We start from the raw sequence: 18,963 nt of genomic DNA, 5'->3' as shown, positions 1-18,963 counted from the left end.
TCGGCAACCAGGGGGACTACTGCATGGACCCGCAAGATGGATTTGTCTGAGCTTTGCGAAGGTGGTAGAATGGGAGCTTGCTAAGCTTTAGTCTGAAATAGATCCAAGTGGGCCTGTATCCAACATCGCTGTGAATTTACTGTGTGACAATAGGAAATACTTTAATGCTCCACCACCAGGACTGTTAGAATGATGCCTTCTCCTTTAAATATTTGTTTCTTTTAAAGAGACGCAATCAAATTAAGAATTATGGGACCAACCCTTTGAGGAGGTGCATCCCATTTAAACCACCGAGAGTACTCAACACCGCACAGGGAGGGCACAACGTCTTACAGGATTGAGCCGCTAGAAGTTAATGGGTTTTTTGTAATTGACTGGTAATAGTAGGAGGAGGTCCTATGTCTCTATAGATATCTATAGATACATACATACACACTCACACGTGGGACTCCTCAGATTATTAAAAGTCAGGGAGAAACACAAAAATTAAAATGTCTTTTTACCATGTCACTCATCGTTTTATCACGAATCTCATGGTGTATGGTATGTTTGTTAAAGCCCCAGCTCGTGGAGTCATGTGAATACAGCAGAATCTCAGCTTTCAATTTAAGAAAAAAAAATGAACAGTAGGTTTCTAGTTCTTGTGATCATGGAAGAAAGCTAAAAACACAAATTGTAAAGTCCTCAAAACCATAAGGCAAATAAAAAGAACCCAGCGTATATACTTTTTTAAAATCTCATGATTTTTAAGCCTCCACTAGCAAAATTATCTAAGGCTAACAACAAATGTCAGCGGAATCTGAACCAGCAGGGATTGTCCTGGGCTGGGCTTGCCATTAAATCTCACTAAGATGCAAAGGGTTTTACTATTATCTCAGCAGACAAACAGTGTAACTCTGTGTCAATCCATTGCTGTCAATGGAGCTGTGCCAATCTGTATTAGCTGAGGATCTGTTGCTCCCATCGCCACAAAAGTAATGTTTATGGAGACCAGGAAACGAGGAATGATCCCACCATCTGATTTTGAGGCGCTCCTGATCAGCCTGGTCATGACTGATCAGCCAACATTTTGTAAACCAGGTGCCCCTTTTAATGGGGTGTCATAACTAACTATGGCAGTATCAGTGCATCCCTAGTGACACTTACACACCTGTCTGGATATTAACCGTTACTCTGATAGTCTCTGCTCCAGCTATGTTCGCAGGTTGGAGGATGTATGGTTGCTGGTTGCCTTTTCCAGAATTTCTAACAGAGCATGGGGCCAGATGTTCAGCTGAAGTAAACTGATGTACCTCCATTGCAGTCAATGGCGCTATGCCAGTTTAAACTGGCTGAGTTACTGACCTGTTTGTTAATATAACAAACCTCTGAATCTTTAAGTATATTAGGAGCAGGAAGCCTGTGCAAGAATCAGTGGGTCCACTGGATCACCAAGGGGGTAGGGAGCAATTAAGGATGATAAGGACATTGCTGAGATGCTAAATGATTTCTTTATATAAACCTTTCCTGCTAAGGATACTGGCAAAGTACTTACCCTGGCCCTGCTCTTTCCTGGTAATAAGGATGAGCTACAATAGGAGACTGAGGTGTCAGAAGAAGAATCTGCTGTAGCAAATTGATCATTTAAATTGCAGTAAGTTGCCAGGCTGAGATGGTCCATCCAAGAATTCTGAAGGACCTTAAGTATGAAGTAGCTGAGCTGCTAACAGATTATGCAGTCTCATTTAAAAAGTTACTGTTCCAGAGGATTGGAAAGTAGCAAATGCCTATATTTAAAAAAGGCTCCAGGGTGATCAGCGGTGATCTGGACCAGTAAGCCATACATATGTACCTGGCAAATTGGTAATGAAGCAACAAATAAAAAACTGAACACCTAAAACTGAACACCTATGTACGATAGTATCTAACCAGCACAGTTTCTGCAAAGGAAAATTGTGTCTTTCTCATCTCTTAGAATTCTTTGGAAATGTCCATAAAGTAGTGAATAAAGGAGAACTAGTTGAACTAATTTATTTTGACTTCCAAAAGGTCTTCAACAACATCCAACACAAGTAGGGTGACCAGACAGCAAGTGTGAAAAATTGGGACAGGGGATGGGGAGTTATAGGAGCCTACATAAGAAAAACCCCCAAAATTGGGACTTTCACTATAAAATTGGGACATCTGGTCACCTTAAGCACAAGAGGCTACTAAAGAAGTTAAGTAGGTCTGGAGTGAGAGTCAAAGTATTCTCCTAGAGCAAAACTTTGCTAGGAGATAGCTATCAAAGAGTAGGATTAAATTATCAATTTTCCTAATGGAAAAGGAGTACCGATGGCATGCCTCGAGGATCCATATTAGGTCCCATGTTGTTTAATATATTTATTAATGAACTGCAAAGTAGAGTGAGCAGAGAGGGCAAAATTTGCTGATAAGAGGAAGTTACTTAGGTTGGTCAGGACCAGAGAGGAGTGTGAGGAACTTCAGAGAGACCTAAAGAAGCTAAGTGAGTGGGCAACACAGTGGCAACGGAAATTAAAAGTTAATAAATGCAAAGTAGTGCACGTTAGAGGGAAAATTTTAAACGATTCCTACACTTTAGAGCTTTCTAAATGAACTCTTATCAGCTGAGGAAAGGGACCTGGCTATCGCTGTAGACAGCTCCATGGAGACCCCTGCTCAACGAGCAGCTGTGTTCAGAAAAGCTAACATCGGGAATGGAACGGTGAATAACACATATGCTATTATGATGCTTCTATATAAATTAGTGGTGCAGCCTCCTCTGGGAGACTACGTGCAGCACTGGGCACCCCATTGCAGATAGGATATTGCAGAATTAATGAGGGTTCAGGGAAGGGCTGTGAGAAGGACTAGAGGCGTGGAAAAGCTCTCCTCTGAAGAGAGATTTAAAGATTGGGATCATTACCTTAGAAAGGAGACAAATAAGAGGGAAGATGATCAAAAAATGAATCGTCTAAAGGTAGGTCAGGAGCTTCTGTTCAGCCTGTCTCATAACACAAGAATAAAGGGACATTCAATAAGAACGTAAGAACAGCCAGACTGGGTTAGACCAATGTCCATCTAGCCCGTAACCTGTCTTCTGCCAGTGCCAAGTGCTTTATAAGGAAAGAACAGAACAGGGCAGTTATCAAGTGAACCATCATCCCCTTTCATCCAGTCCCAACTTCTGGCAGTCAGACGTTTAGGGACATCCAGAGCATGGAGTTGCATCTCTGACCATCTTGGCTAATAGCCACTGATGGACCTAACCTCCATGAACTTATCTGATTCTTTTCTGAACCCAGTTATACTTTTGGCCTTCACAACATCCCTTGGCAACCTTGAGTTGTGTGACAAAGAACTTCCTTATGTTTATTTTCAACCGCTGCCTATTAATTTTGTTGGATGGTCCCTGGTTTCTTTGTTATTTGAAGGAGTAAATAATACTTCCCTACGAATCTTCTCCACACCATTCATGATTGTATAGATCTCTATCATATCCCCCCTTAGTCACCTCTTTTCCAAGATGAACAGTGCCAGACTTTTTAATTTCTCCTCATATGGAAGCTGTTCCTTACCCCTAATCATTTTTGTTGCCCTTCTCCATACATTTTCCAATTCTAATAAATCTTTTTTGAGATGTGGCAACCAGAACTGCCTGCAGAATTGGAGGAGTGGGAGTACCATGTATTTATATAGTAACATCATATTTTCTGTGTTATTGTCTGTCCTTTTCCTAATGGTTCCAAACATTCTGTTAGCTTTTTTGGCTGCTGCTGCGCATTTCAGCAGTTGTTTTCAGAGAACTATCAACAATGACCCCAAGATCACTTTCTTGAATGATAACTACTACTTTAAACCCCATCATTTTGTATGTATAGTTGGGATTATGTTTCAATGTGCATTACTTTGCATTTATGAACGTTTAATTTCATCTGCCATTTTGTTGCCCAGTCACTCAGTTTAGTGAGATCCCTTTGTAGCTCTTTACAGTCGGCTTTGAAATTAAAAGATGACAAATTCAAAAGGAAATACTTTTTCACACAACAGATTATTAGACTGTGGAACTCCCTGCCACAAGAGGTTGGTGAGACCAAGGACTTAAGATTTAGTAAGTGTTTGGACACAATTAATGATAGCAAATTTTGTGGAAGGGATATTAAACCATATGTGTTAGAGTTGAAGCCAGTCTCTGACTGTTAGAGATCAGGATGAGACCTAACATAAGGAAAGATTATCCCATACCTGTTACTGCAGGGTTCTCCCACAATCCTCCAAAACATTATCTGGTGCTGGCCACTGTCAGAGACAGGTTACTGAACTAGATGGCCATTGGATCTGATCCTGTCTGAAAATCCATACGTTCCTCTATCAGTGAGGGTTTGGGGGGTTTTGGCAGATTTTGTTCCTGCATGAAGGTGATGTGGCTCAGAAAGAAAATACCAGATTTATTTTTTTTGCAAATTTGCTGCAGGCTTTTATTAAATCACAAATGGCAGAACCATGAGTCAGGTCATGGCTAGGGAGCAGAAATATAACAAAAAGCCAGTGGTTTTTTTTTTACTCGATGAAGGCCCTTTTTCAGCCAAAATGTCAACACTTTTTGCCCTGCTGCCTATGATTATGTAAGAGAAAGTTAAGTAATGTCTATATGAATCTGAACAAGTTGATCTTTCAAGAGGAGGGGTCTGTGTGCTCAGGAGTTAAAATAAAACAGACATTTTCAGTTACCTTTTGTTGATGGGAAGGATGGTCTTGCAATTAAGGGACTGGCTGAGGACTCAAGAACTGGGTTCAATTCTTGGCTCTCCTAAAAGCTTCTTAGGTGAAGTGGGGCAAGCAACTTAGGCTGGGATTTTCCAAAAAGCATGAGAGAGTTTCAGTGGGAGTTGGGCATATTACTACCTTAATCTCTGAAAATCCCAGCATTCCTTGCTTTGTGCCTCAGTTTCCCATATGCCTGATAATTCTGAGTTCTCTGTTTGGATTGTAAGCTCTGTGGGGCAGGGACTCTCTCTTGCTTTGTACCACATCTACCACAATGGAGCCTCTAGGTGCTACTGTGATATAAATAACAACAGAGACCAAATTATAAAATCAGTCACTTGTGTATTTAGATTAACTTGAGCTGGCCTTTCTCTGAGTCTTCTAACATTTTTAATAACTGATGGGATGCGAGTGTGATGTCTCCAGCCTTCAAAGTAAGTCGTTTGTTTAGAGGGCTGGGTAAGCCGTAAGTGACAGAGCCAGATACCATTGCTGGCTTTAAACAAGGGCGGAGTGATGTTATGACCATGCGGATATATTCTAGCTAAACAAGCTAAGGTAATGGGGCAATCTGTTCTCCCAGTTCAGGGCACAAGCTGGTGGCTTACAGGGGTCAGGTGGTAATGCTGCCCCCCACAGCACATGCAGCATTAGAGACTTAGTAGTAGTCCAAGAGAAGAGTGAGCACCTTCGTCTGAAACATCATGAGATGGGCCATGATGGCACTTGATAATCTGATCTTTTATGACAAATCCTGTGTTCCTAGTAAAATGACTGGCAAATATCAAAACATGCAGATAGCTCAGAGGCCTAAGCCTGAGATCCTCACTCAGTGTTTCCTCAGTCAAACTCCCATTGACTTCAGAATTTGGCCTGAGCATGTTCTGAGTAGGGTGACCAGACAGCAAGTATGAAAAATCGGGAGTGTGGAGGATAATAGATGCCCATATAAGAAAAAGCCCCAAATATCAGGACTGTCCCTATAAAATCAGGACATCTGGTCACCCTGGTTCTGAGAGATAAATTCTGTTCCCATTTCCCAGTATAACATCTGGAGTAACTCTGGTCAGGATGTTCATTCTGTATTTGTATTACTGTAGGACCAGGACCCCATTGGGCTAGCCCCTATACAAACCAGAAACATGCTGGAGCCACTGAGAGCAGAGTGTATGAGGAAGCCAAACAAGATAAATCATTCTTTGCCTTTTCATTCCTGGGAACTATTTTTCCTGGGGTAGTGATACATAGACCATTTGTATTTCAGAGCAGGGACTGTCTTTCTATCTGTCTGTCCAGAACCCAGCACTTTGAGGCCACTGGAAGTTACTGCAGTTTAGATATTAAATAATCATCTGCAGACCACCAACATTTTGGATCAAATTTCTCTTAATATTATTCTGCAGTATCTTGATGGAATTCCAGGTTTGAAAGCTCTGCTGAAGACCGTCCATCCCCCTACCATCCCATGCTGAAGACTAACACACTCCCTGTGCCAGGACCTCACAGGTCAATATTTCTACACATGGGGCCAGACTTTCAAAACTGCTCAGCACCCAATGCTCGCCACGCTCTTTGGACAGTCTGGCCCCCAGATGTGGGTGCTGGGACCTTGTCAAAATTCCAGCCACACTGAGCCATTCCTTTAGGGCCTAACATCTTGTTACATTTTAATGAAATGGAATCTTGGCCTCTCGGAGGCTTCTGTTACTTGGAATGGCTCATTGTCAAATTCCCAGAATCTCTCCTTCCCCTGAAACTGGGAGCTTAACCCCCTGGGATGGTGCTTTGCTCCTCTCTGCATCTCTTTCAGTGCCTCCTGTCCTCCAGGGCTGGGTCTGCCTCTTCTACCACTGTGTAACATGCATGTGACTGAGTGTGGGGTGTTGCTCTCTAATGCCTGGCCTGCAGAGAGGACAGGAAACCTAATGCTAGATTAAGGCCATCTTGGCAGCAGAAGGAGCAGGATTCTTGTGCGGTCTCCTCTTATGGCTGTGATTGATATAACAACTATGTCTATTGCATGCTGCACATCTGGACATACAGCTGCTGATGCCTCGGGGGTGACCTCCAGTCTCCTATGTGGGGGGTTTGCAGGGAAAGGAGAGGGATGGGTCGGTGGCTCTCCATATTGCCACAACATTAGATGAAGCAGCAGCTTCTCCTTTGACCGCTCATCACACTTCGATGGTGGAGATCTCCTCCACTTAGATCCCCAAACATCTCTCCCCCATCCCTTTCGCCGCTTGTGTTATTCTTTTCCCTGTTAAGGTTCATTTCTTTCCAATGCTGTGTCAACACCCTCTCCTTCTGCTTCTTGCCTGCAACCTTCTCCCCCTTCCACACCGCTCTGCATCAAACACTGGAAGGAGGTGGGTGTGCTTGGGGTTGAGGAAAGCACAGCTGGGAACCAGAGACCAGAGAGGTGGCTGCAAAGCTGATCCCCAGCTGATGTGCCCAGCACAATGAGCCATTTGGCCTTGTCCCAGTTCTCTGGGTTCAGCTGGTGAGCGGGGGCTTGGATGCTTTTCCTTTGATGTTTGCCTCATTGTCTCCTCGGCTCCATTGGAGTGGGGAAGAGCCGCCTTTCTCTCCTTTAACATCAAAGGGCTGGTTGCCTTGAGTGAGATCCGGTTGCTGGAAGAGGGAGGTGATGTGATCTGTGAGGGGAGACAAGTTTCAGCGGATTCCCTTTCATCCTGCAATGCTTTGACATGTCAAATACCTCTGGAGGCCCTGGCAAGTTCAAGCACATTGGCCACTAACCCTAGCAGGAATAGCCCTATGGTACGTGCTCCAGCATTGCCTGCTAGTGACTCTAAGGGTATATGGAAAAGCAGAGATGGGGTTACTGAAGCGGTGCTATGGTTGTGCAGGTATTTCTGTATGGCACAGTGCTGGCTCTCAAGACTGTCCCCTTGTACCATCCCAGAGACAGGGATGGACCTGCTCAGAATCCCGCCTCCAAATATTCCTTGACTCTGTGGGTGGTCAGATCTGTAGTTGGCCCTGGACTCTACCTCTGTAACCGCTCAGATCAAAGCCCGGTATCCAGGCAGCCCTGGACTTTGGGGAAGTTCAGCTCCACCTCCTTATTACGTGACTCAGGCGCATCTGGACTCCCACCGAGCCGCAGCACCTTACATGACCAGTGACAAAGGCTGAATTCACATTGCCTCCCCATAGGAATGCTGTAATGGTCCCCCAATGAAACCTGCTGCAGAGGGATGGCATTCATTGCCATCTATGAGGGATGTCACAGTGGTTCTGTTAAAGAAAGAGCACAGAGCCTCATTCCCCACACTCAAAGATGTTCTAGAGACAGAGGCTGGAATGCTGATTCCTACTACCAAGTACAGTCATCACCCCCGGTATTGCACAAAGAAAGCAGAGAACTCACCATCGCCCAATCAGCACTTCCACGGGAACCCCATTGGGAAAGCTCAGGCTTGGGAAGGGGTAACAGAGCGGTAAGAAGGAACCCATGCACCAATTCTGTCTCTAGCCACAGTGGCACTCCCTGAACTTTCTATGCATCAAATTTACCCCAATCTATCAAACTTGAGATTTATGGATTTCCTGGCCCGACAGGAGGTGGCTGCTTAGTTGCGGGGATTGGATTGACTGGGGAGGATGGGGGAGATGGAGAGCCTTCCAGCAGTTAATATCTAATACAAGTTTGCTGTGGCCAAAAGGTCCTGTATCTCTTGATGTCTCTTCAGGTGCCCATGAGAACAAGCTGGCGACCTCAGTCCAGTTCTTAGCAGACAGGTCTCTACATAATAAAAGCCACCGTAGTAGTTGAGACTGGTTAGCTCATTGCTGGCAGTCACAGCAGAGGCTCTGGGTAGACTGGACCATAAAGAGTCACCTGCTCACTCCTGCCTAGAAGAGGACCCTTGAGAACACATGCCCTATGCATTTTGCAGCAAGCTCAGCTTAAGATCTCTCAGTTTCTGTAGCTGAATGGGAATATTGCCACAGCTTCCACCTGTGTGTGTGTGTGTGTGTGTGTGTGTATTAAATACAGAAGTGAATAGGGCACATTCTTTTTGTGTAATTTATATGGAGTTTAAAATCCCTTTATTTTACTCTGCTCCTACATTGTCACTTTGCCACATGCTACAAAGTACTGACCAAGCAAAACTGCATCACAAGCTGTTGGGGGTGAGCTCAGGTTTGGGCAGCTGGGGATTGAGGGTGATTGGATATTTCTGCTAAAAGTACCAGCAGTGAAACAGTTAATAGGACTGACATTTAAACTGTCATCATTAGGGTTCAGAAGCCACAGCCCAGTTTGATAATAGAGCAGGTCATACCTGTCTGAGAACTATTGCTTCAGGCTGTCTTCAAACTCAGGCAGACATCGCATTGGTCCATGCTCAGTTCACATTGGAAAAGTTTTCTTTGCAATTAGGAAGGCTAGAAGCATTTTTTTTTTAATGAAAGATTTGATTCTGGAGCCATGGGGTTCATTCTGCAGTTAATTTTGTAGTCAGCATATACAGCCCTCTAGGTAAGGTAAGGCCTGCGGGTGGCAGGGGAAGCTAGCACTGTCTTCGCTTGCATAGCACTGGTTATGGCACCTGTTTCTGTCAGTTCACCTAGAGATATGATGGCTGCCAACTTCCCCACGGTTGTGTGTATTCCGGAAGATTTAGCTGGATGGCAAATGTCGGGATAGCATGTGCGCTGATGGGAATCTGTGTGTAATTCAAGAGGACAGATTAAGAGAAACAGGGCTTTTGGTCCTAGTTAAGGAGTGAAGACCAGGGGAAATATGGAAACATGATTTTTTTTTTATTTTAAAGCATGTTCTGTTGAGCTAATAATAATCAAAAGGAAGATCAAGGGGGGAATCTGCAAGATAGATTTACCGTCAGTTCAATTAACCCCCCAAAATCCACAGTAAAGCAGCATTAAGAGACTAACTTAAAACCATAGTGCCAAAGGAAATTGAGAGCTAAGGAGGACACTCCATATGTAACCTCCCCACTCTTCCTGGGGATCCGAGGACTGTCCAGGCAGTGGGGTTCCTACTGACCCAACCATGACAGTAGGGGTGGAGCTAGGTGACCAGATAGCAAGTGTGAAAAATTGTGACAGGGGGTGGAGGGTAATAGGAGCCTATATAAGCAAAAGCTGCATGTATCGGGACTGTCCCCTTAAAATCGGGACATCTGGTCACCTTAGGTGGAGCAGCTGCTCTCTTAAAGCTCTTTGCATACAATTTCCTGGTGTTTGATTTTTAAAAATCTTCCACCAAAAATAGAAAAATGCTTTTGAGCATGGATGGGATGAATCTTGTCCAATTGCTGGGCAGGCAGAATGGGGCAGAAGCTCTCAAGGTCCGTCTCCACTGCAATAAAAATCCCACCGCACCGAGTCGCAGAGCCTGGCTCAGCTGACTCAGGCTCAGGCTGTGGGGCTAAAAATAGCAATGTCGACATTTGGGCTCAGACAGGAGCCTGGGCTCTGAGATCCCTCCCTGCTCCCAGAGCCTCAGAGCCCAGGCTCCCGACCGAGCCCAAATGTCTACATTGCAATTCTATAGCCCCACAGCCCAAGCCCCACAAGCTTGAGTCAGCTGACCCGAGTCAGCCATGGGTCTTTGCAGTGTAGACATACCCTGATTCAGGGGTAGTCAATAGGCGAACTGGGGACCCAATCCGCACTGCCAGATGCTTTTGAACGGACCGTGAAATCTTTTTATTTACTTCTTATTGTCCTTTTTAAATTATTTTCTCTGGAATCTGGACCTTGATTATACCTTGGCAAAGAAATTTGGACCTTGACAGAAAATAATTGACTACCCCTGCCTAAGTGTTGGCCTTGCTCTGTTCCCATTGAAGTCAATGGGAATTTTACCCTTAGGGCCAGTCGAAATATTTTTGTCAAAACAATGTTTTTAAGCAAAACTCAGCAGGTTTTGGTTTTCTAGCACTGGGAGAGATTTCCTGCACACGTTTTTCACAATTTTTTTTACTTTGCCTTTTTGTTGAAAAGATCCAAACATTTACTTGGGGAAATTTGGGAGGGGGAAAAAGTTTTGAAATCTCCTGCAAACTAATTGGCCTTTTTCAGCCAGCTCTTTTTACCGTTGATGCCAATGAGACAACAGGTAAGCCAGGGCAGAGCACTTTGGAGAACCCCACCTTTACTCCACAGGATCCCAGCAGCAGAGCATGAAGTGTCCAGGGTATTAAGAGAACTCAGCGTTGCCAGGATGCACCAGGCCGATTCTGCTCCCGTGACACATGCCATGGCCCTGATGCGTGGCCAGTTTGCAGCATGAACCATTTCCATGTAATATGCAACATCCAGTGAGGAGGAGGGTGATGGGAAGCAGGTACTAGGAGTGCCTATGAGTACAGCTGCAACCTGAGTCTAAGGGGTTCGGGGCGGGGTGAGGTTCCTCACAACAAAAGAGAGATTGTCTGAGAGGATCAGTGAAGAAACCACAACATTCCCACCCAGTGGGGTTGTGGTGTAGGGGCTAGATGGTTGCATGGTTCACTGGACGGACCACTGGAGTAGGAGTTAGCAGACCTGGATTCTGTTCTTGGCTCTGCCTCCTTTCTGTCTCTTTTCTATCGATATTTACCCTCCGTTGTAAAGTGAGTTGAGAACTATGGAGAAAAATACTATTATTGGAGAGTTTTATTCTCTGCTCTGTCACTGACCCACAACTTGTACTTGGGCAGACAACCTGCCTGATTGCATCCCTGAACTCCAGCTTCCCTGTCAGATGAAGTGCGGTTATTAATATTGACCTTCGTCATACGGATGTTGGGACAATTAATTCATGGCTGGCAAATGCTGGGTGACTGTTAGACCAAAGGCGCCGTATAAATGCAAAGCTTTCTCCTTATAACAGTGGGAGTCCTGCCTATTTGTGGGCTTTGGGATCAAGCCCCATAAATAATTTTCTTTGAATGCAGGTCTAACATGGTCGGTGACATTAATATTTAATAGCGCTGGGCCGGGGCCATGAGTGGGATCTGGAGCTGAGGGGGCCAGGTGGTGTGTGCTTCATTTCAAGATATTCTGGGGTTGGTCCCTTTGCGTCCATGTGATTAGTTTGTGATCTATTTCAATTGGCTTTGAAACCAGGGATCATAGTGGGAGGTTTTTAAAGGCACAGTTGAGAGCAAGGCCCAGGTCCCATGCTCTTTGTGTCTGTACAAGTCCCTCCCGGTAGTTATGAACAATGCTGGCATACACTGCCAAAGATGAACAAGGCCCCATCCTCAACCACTCTGGAAATGCGGGGGCTGTGGTAACTTGATGGGAGCTGCACACTTCTCCTCCATGAGGATATACCTAGACCACCCCTGACAAACTTAATCCTGTCTCAGTGCAGGGGGCTGGACTACATGATCTCTTGAGGTCCCTTCCAGCCCAGCCTTTCTATGGGTGTGCTCAGTGAGCCAAAGACCCTGCAGTGCGCCATGCCCTTGAGTGGTGCTGGGAAGGAACGGGCGATCCTTGGGCTTTCTTGTCCCCTTCTCTTGTGCCCCTGGCATCTAGAAATCTTTTTCTGTCTCAACTGTTATATCAAGTCCATAATGATGGTTCTACCTTACAGTGCCTCTCATCCCAACGTGCTTCCCCATCAGAACTTTAAAAATTCCCAGTAGAAAGGGAGCATCAGTGGAATTCAATCCCCAGGGCAGGAAATATCCTGCACAAGTGGAATTTTAAAGGGCCAGGAAGTTATCCACATGCAGCGCCACTAAAATGCAGCCACCTCTGTGGAGGAGGTCGGCAGCCAGCCGGCATGGTGGTGAAGGTGGTGGAAGGAGCTATTGTTGCTTATGGCAAACCCTTTCTCTTGCGTACAAAGCACAGGTCCTCAGCGTCTAAGGGTCACCCCAAACACGTCCCCCACACAAAATGAAGTCCATCGATTACATGCCTGAGGATGATGAAGGGACCTTGCTGTGATTGGAACTTGGGTTTACAGTGAATCTGGGTGTTTGGTGCACTATGCCACCCCCTCTAGTTACCAGGGCTCCTTGCAATAGTTCACAACTTTGCTGGGGGTGACAGGAGCAGAAAGAAAACCAACCGAGCCATGCAATAAAGAGACCTTTGGACTGGGAATTCTGCTGAGTGGGGGCTGGGAATCCCCCCGACCCCAAATTCTCACTGAGATCAGGCTGGCGTTAGAACGTAAATGGGAGACCAGAGTTTCCACCCCATCCCCTTTTTGTCCTCCCCCAGAGGTAGGACAGGAGATCAGACTGGTGAGGGATAGCAGTGCTCAGAGGTCTGGCCTGACCTCCCTGCCCTTCCCGCTCTGTCCAGCAAGGCACAGACTGGGGCAGGCAGGGGGTGCCCAGTGGGTCTCCAGCTGCCCTGGAGCTCTGGCACTCTGCAGCATTGCCTGCGAGCTGCCTGTAGCCCAGCCGGCGTTCACATCGCATTTTCCCATGAAGCCTTCTGAAAGGAGCTTGGCTCCCGTCCAGCCATTAGAAATGGAAATGCACCATCTCCCGGAAAGAGCTTTTATGTCTCTCCCTCCCCTACCATCAGGGGACTCGCTCCAGCGTTCGACAGCAGGTCTTCCAGTGATGCAGAAACCCAGCCCAGTGGGCTCCTCTACCCCATCCTTCTAGCCCATCTGTTCCAGTGGCCACTCCCGGATCCATCCCATTCAAGAGATCTGGAGTCCTCATTTGTCTCCCCAGTGGCTGATTGGCTCAGAGGTTGCCACATCCCCAAGGCTGCTGCTCAGACTGCAGTCTCCGGAGTCACCCTGCCTAGCAATGGGGCAGGCTCTACGCTTCTTGGCCAGTGACCAAGCTCTGCCTTGCATCATGTGCAGATGGTTTCGCTGTCCAGGGGAATGTGAAGGAAGGCTAGAACCAGTCCATGTGTAGGAAGACTGGGGTGGTAGGGTGGGAAAATGTGGCTGTGGGGTGATTTTATACTGCTGATAATTCCTGTCCTTCACCCTTTCCTCCCACTGTGACAAGGAAAGGTGGGAAGTGACCTCGGATGAGGGAACATGTTGGTATTCAAGGCTTGGTGAACCTCAAGCTGGTTAGATTGTCTACTTCTCAGGGGAGGGAGTATTTGTTCTGTGTTAGTGCAGCACCTAGCACAACAGAGCCCTGAGCCATGACTGGGGCTCATAGGTGCCACCACAATGCAGATAATTAATCATCATAAACCGTTTTCAGCTCTTGATCCTTCCCCCTCCTTGTAATTTAAGCTCCAGATGGAGCCGAGCAGCAAGGTGAGACTTGGACTGGGATCCCAACTCCCCCGAGGCTAGGAGTGCTCAGTTTACATGCCCATTGAGGCCAATCTCGCGAGAGGCCTGGCATTCGGATCAGGATCCCAACTTCCTCAGGTCTCAGCAGCAGTTGGATCTAGCACTCTGGGTTTGGCCACGGACCTACTGGAAGCTCGTTGCTTTTCAAGGGGGGGTTCTGTTTTTAAAAAACCTACATTTGTTGTAGGTCCGGGGTAGCCATAATCCCAGGCAGGAACGACTGCACAAGTCCCCCCGAGTTGGAATGGGGCAAAGGGGCTGTCTTGTGTGAACTATGTAGGGGGCAGGTCTATTTACAGCTGACTTAATCTCTGCTGCTCTCCTAGCTCCCCAAATCTCTGTGTCTGTTTTTCCACGTGGCTCACGATCTGCCATTTCTCACCCTCTCATTCTTGACATTGGCACCTTCTCTCTGTCTCCTTCTCCGCTCTCTCATTTCTCTCTGTAGTGGAAGGGGAACTCAACAGCGCTGAAGTTCGCGACACAGGTAACGTGTGGGCGTGGCTTTGAAATTGGGCAGAACAAATCTCCCTCTCCCTGAAAGTGGTCTGGGGCTTGCAGTGGTGCCGGGGCATTCTTAGCTCATGGGAGCAGGTGGCTTTTGGAGGGGGTAGGCAGCACTCATCCAAACTTGGGTACTCTGCTTACCTCTGTACCCCCCACAGCAGAGCTCAGCAGAAGGTAGCAAGGGAAGGGCAGCCTCCTCGGGAACAGACCCTGCTGTCCTGCTTGGGTGCTGGGCACAGTCCTGGCACATGCCGCTCGACAAGGAGATTTTGCCAGTGAGACACCAGCTCCCCCAGGCTTCCTGTGGGAGGCCTCTGCTGGCAGAGCAGCAAGGCAGAGAGGGGGCAGGAGTGTTTGCACAGTGCACCCCCTTGCTGAATGCATCAGAGAGGGGTGCAAAGCACAGTCCCTGGCTAACACATTGGAGAGCGAAGGGAGAATCCTCCTCCCGCCCCCCCCCCACCCAGGGTACAAAAGCTCAGCAGCTCTCCAGGAGTCAGGCTCCCTTAAGCTTAGGAGCAGGATTCCTGCTTTCCTCTGTGGATTTCAGGCAGGGTCGGCTGGTTCCTTTGACCTCCAGTGCTGCTGTGCAAATGCAGCCTGCAGAGCTGATTGCTATGAGCCTGCTGGTCCTCAGCCCCTCAGCCACACAAGCCTGGCATGGCTCCCTGCCAGAGCTAGTAGCCTCTGGCTGGAGGGAGACAGGCTGGGAGATGTTGCCTCCAGGATCCGGTGGCACAGGCTGCACCCTGACTGACCCGGGAGATATAAGGGGGGGAGGGCGGTTAAATCCCCAGCCCTGCCCCTTCAGCACCCAGGGCAGGATGAGCGAAGCGCGCATGGGATAAAGCTGCTAAGGAGGGGTGGAGGTGCTGAGATGCAGTGTGTGTGGGGTGGGGAGGGAGGCAGACCCAGCTCTCTCGAATAGCTCCTATTTGCAGAGTGCTTTGAGATCCTCTGACTAAAGGTGCTGGAAATCGGCCCCGGAGATTTGCTGAGTCTCCTATAAATGAAGGGATGGGGTGGTGGGGAGCAGACAGGAGAGAGAGAGGCTGGGAACTGGACCCATTCTCCCCCGCCGCTCTGTGTCCGTCCCAAGGTTCATTCGTGACTCAGTTTCCAGCTCTGCTGCAAATCTGGCAGGATTCCCCCCCCCCACCTCCTTTCCCTCCCTCCTTTATTTAACTTTTAAAACCCCTCTCATCCCCTTGCAGGGGACATGGAAGTAGAGGGGACAAGAGAGGAGTCAGCCTGGTATTATCACCGGCAGCAGAGGGAGGGAAGGGGCGGGGGTGGGACAGTTCCCAGCCCATTAGCAAGAAGGAGAGAAGTTTAGCCCAGCTCCAATGTAGGGGGGGGAAACCCGAGGCTCATCAAAGGAAAGCCAACACTGCCCCCGTGTGCCAGTGCGGGGGTACTGCAGGAGCCAGCAGAGGCTACCTACGCCCTGGTGGTTCCACGTGGAGGGGTTGGGTTCTGCTGGAAGTGGCAGTGTTAGGGGGTCCGTCTGAGGGTCCAGCTGTGCAGCTGCTGTCCGGTGGGACGAGGGAGACCAGCTAAGGGGGCTGTGCAGTGATGTTGGGTAGGGCATTAGCCTGTCACCTCTTGGGAGCTCTGCATTCAAATTCTGCCTATGGTCACCCTCATATTAGTTGGATGGCCTGGCCTCAGGCCCCATTTGCCTGTGTCACTAGAACACCAGACAGTTCTCCAGATGCTGGAGGGAGTCCAGGGCCGGCAGCAGCAGGGAATGCTGCAGGTCATCACGGAGGGACCTTGGCAAAGCAATAATACTCGGTGATAGGAACGTTGCCGCTGTGACTGGCCTGCAGGGGAACGGGGCATCTGGGAACCTGGGACAGGCACGGGGCTGCTGCAGAGCCGCAGGGGGGTGAATTGGCAGAGCTGCAGGGGGGTGAGTCCAGCTGCTGCTGCTGCGTTAGCCCTTCACTTTCAGTTATTCCTCTTACCCAGCCCCAGCTCACTGTGTGTCCTTGTGATGTCTGGCCAGAAAGGGGCCGTTGGCTCCATGCACTGCAGGGGTGAATGTCAGGGGAGAGTCCCCTTCCCACGTCAGTGGGGACCTTGGCTCATTATAGCCACTTACTGCTCTGCTGGGGAGAGCTCTGGACCTGGGCACTTTTCAGGGCCCCCCCCACCCCCCAATGCACGTTTGCAGGCCTAGTTGGAAGAATCACAAACCCAGCCTCTTGGACTGGCCAGTGCCCAGCAGGGGCCGTTCCGGACTCCCCCTGTGGAGAACGAACGTCAGACTACCTGCCAGGCTCTTGAATGCTAGACACAGTGATTGCACAGCAGCACCTCCTTCCTGACAGGTGTGGCAGCTATCCGCCAGCCCTGTTGGTATGCCAAGGTGTAGGTGACCCCATGCCACTTGGACGTCCTGATGAGCCCAGGAGAAAGGGCACCAGCCACAGGCAGTCAGTCCAGGAACACAAGGCTTTCAAATCCCTGTAGAGTTTAGATGAGACAGTGAATGTTAATGAAACAGCTGCTGACTTTATGGTTTGTTTGTAAGGTTCAACCTTTGAAAATGCAGAGGATGCGCACAATCCACTCCGATGCACATGTATACACACCCACTCTCTCTCCATGCAGATATGTGTGTGTGCATGCGCGAACACTCACACTTCATCCAGATGCATATATGCATGGACACACACACAGTCCTTCCCGATGCATGTACACACATATGCATACATGCTCTGGCCAAATGCACGTACACATTCACTCGTGCACACTTGATTTATACATTCACCCAGAAGTATACCAGGATGTAGAGAGAGAGATCCAGGTGCGCGTGCGCGCGCGCACACACACACACACACACACACACTCCTAAGCAGACAGAGGTAGAGAGCAGCAGTGGAATCTCTTTGGGCTGTGTTACTTCCCTTGGGTGTGTTTTATCAGTCTCTCACCAAGCGTCTCACAGTGTCTGCCATCCCTTTGGCAAGGGCTGCTCTGAAGTGTGAGCGATTGTTCCTTCCAGTGGGCTGTCTCCAGTCCGGCCCTTGGTTTCCAGGAATGAGTGTTGTGACATTTCTGTTGCTAGGAAGGCGGTTGTTAGCGGATGGCTGCGGAGTCCTGTCCTGTACCTGGCAGGGCTCTGAAGAACTTTCCTAGGCTCTGCCCTTCACCTCGCCCCATGCCCCTTGCCCGCACAGCCGCCTGCCGCTCAGGTTGCCTGGTAACCGGAGGCAGCCTTGCTAGCAGTGGAGTTGGAGGCTTAGGCATGGTTGCGCTTGAGTGGCTGTGCGGAGTCAGTGCTCTGGAGCCCCGCAGGGTTTGATTCCCTCCTGTGTCTGCAGAGAAGGGAAGTTGAAAGGTACCAGGGCCTATGTTCCTCGGGGCTCAGCCCCACCCTGTCACAGCAAGCCACTTCCGGCTCTGGCAGATGCAAAGCTGTGCTTCCCCAGAAAAGGGGACCTGACAATGTCCGGCCAGGTCTACTGACTGGACACCCAAAGTCCAGTTACTGTGGGCAGGGGGGGCAGGGAGGCAGGGAGGCACCAGGTCATCACCCATGCCAGCCCCTACTCAGCCAAGGGCCACATCCTCATTGTATCCAGCAGCTGCAGCTCCCAGCCCCAGCTCTGCAGGGAAGTTCCTGTGGACCCCAGTTGGGGAGGGGAGGGGAAAAGCAGTGAGCGACAGGGGAGTGGGGAAGTGGAGCAAATGTGGGGTAGGGTCTTGGGGATAAGAGGCAGGGCAGGGGCATAGCAGGGAGGACTTGGGGGGATTAGCCGGGGGAGGGCCAGAGAGGTTCCGGCAACCCTACCTGTTCCTGATCACACACACATCAGTGTAAACCAGGAATAACTCCACCCTTAAACCCAGGGTGAGATCAGAACCAGCCAGAGCTGGAAAAGGCCCATTACTTTAGCTGCTGTCCCAGGTCTCCATCAGTATCATGCCCTGCTGTGCTCCCAGTGCTCTGCCAAATCTGGTCTGACAGACGCACGGCCAGAAAGCTTTTCACGCTCCCCGGTATCGCAGTTTCATCCTCTTGTTCTTACACTCACTCACTCACCCACCTCCATGGCAGCCGAGGTTTAGCCAAACTCTGCATGTTTAATTCTTTGGATCTTTTCTTCACCAGTTTGCCCTGCTCTTCTCCGAAGTTCCGCCAATTCAGCTGGATCTTAGGTGTCCAGAGCTGAGCACAGCATGTCAGGGAACTCCTCCATGCGCCATCAGGAGATACCTTGGTGTAAGCAGCCCAGAATGACTGTGGCTTTGGTTGTGTGGCCACATCACACTGCAAGTTGTCATTTGTATTGTAGTATTGCCTAAGTGCCCCAGTCATGGACCCGTTCTACAAGGTGCTATACAAACACAGAACGAAAATCCCTGCCCCAGTGAGCTTATGATTAGGCTTGACAGGGTCAGATTTTGATTGGTAAATG

At 48.7% G+C, this 18,963-nt stretch overlaps 1 protein-coding gene across 2 annotated transcripts in view; it reads left to right on the top strand.

The window, feature by feature from the left end:
- Positions 1 to 18,963, top strand: part of NTMT1 (N-terminal Xaa-Pro-Lys N-methyltransferase 1) — an 83,730-nt gene that overhangs the window by 49,181 nt on the left and 15,586 nt on the right. The window contains exon 1 of one of the 2 annotated variants that reach the window (XM_050926212.1): positions 7,955 to 8,213. The exons of the other annotated variant lie outside the window; for it this stretch is intronic. The gene's annotated coding sequence lies outside the window, so the exon portion shown is untranslated. Of the gene's footprint in view, positions 1 to 7,954; positions 8,214 to 18,963 lie in introns of those variants that run through there. 2 annotated transcript variants of the gene reach the window in all.

Source organism: Gopherus flavomarginatus, chromosome 17 (assembly GCF_025201925.1).
Source record: "Gopherus flavomarginatus isolate rGopFla2 chromosome 17, rGopFla2.mat.asm, whole genome shotgun sequence".
NCBI classification, from domain to species: Eukaryota; Metazoa; Chordata; order Testudines; family Testudinidae; genus Gopherus; species Gopherus flavomarginatus.
The sequence above is the reverse complement of the archived record's forward strand: the minus strand, read 5'-3'. Positions and strand labels throughout refer to the sequence as shown.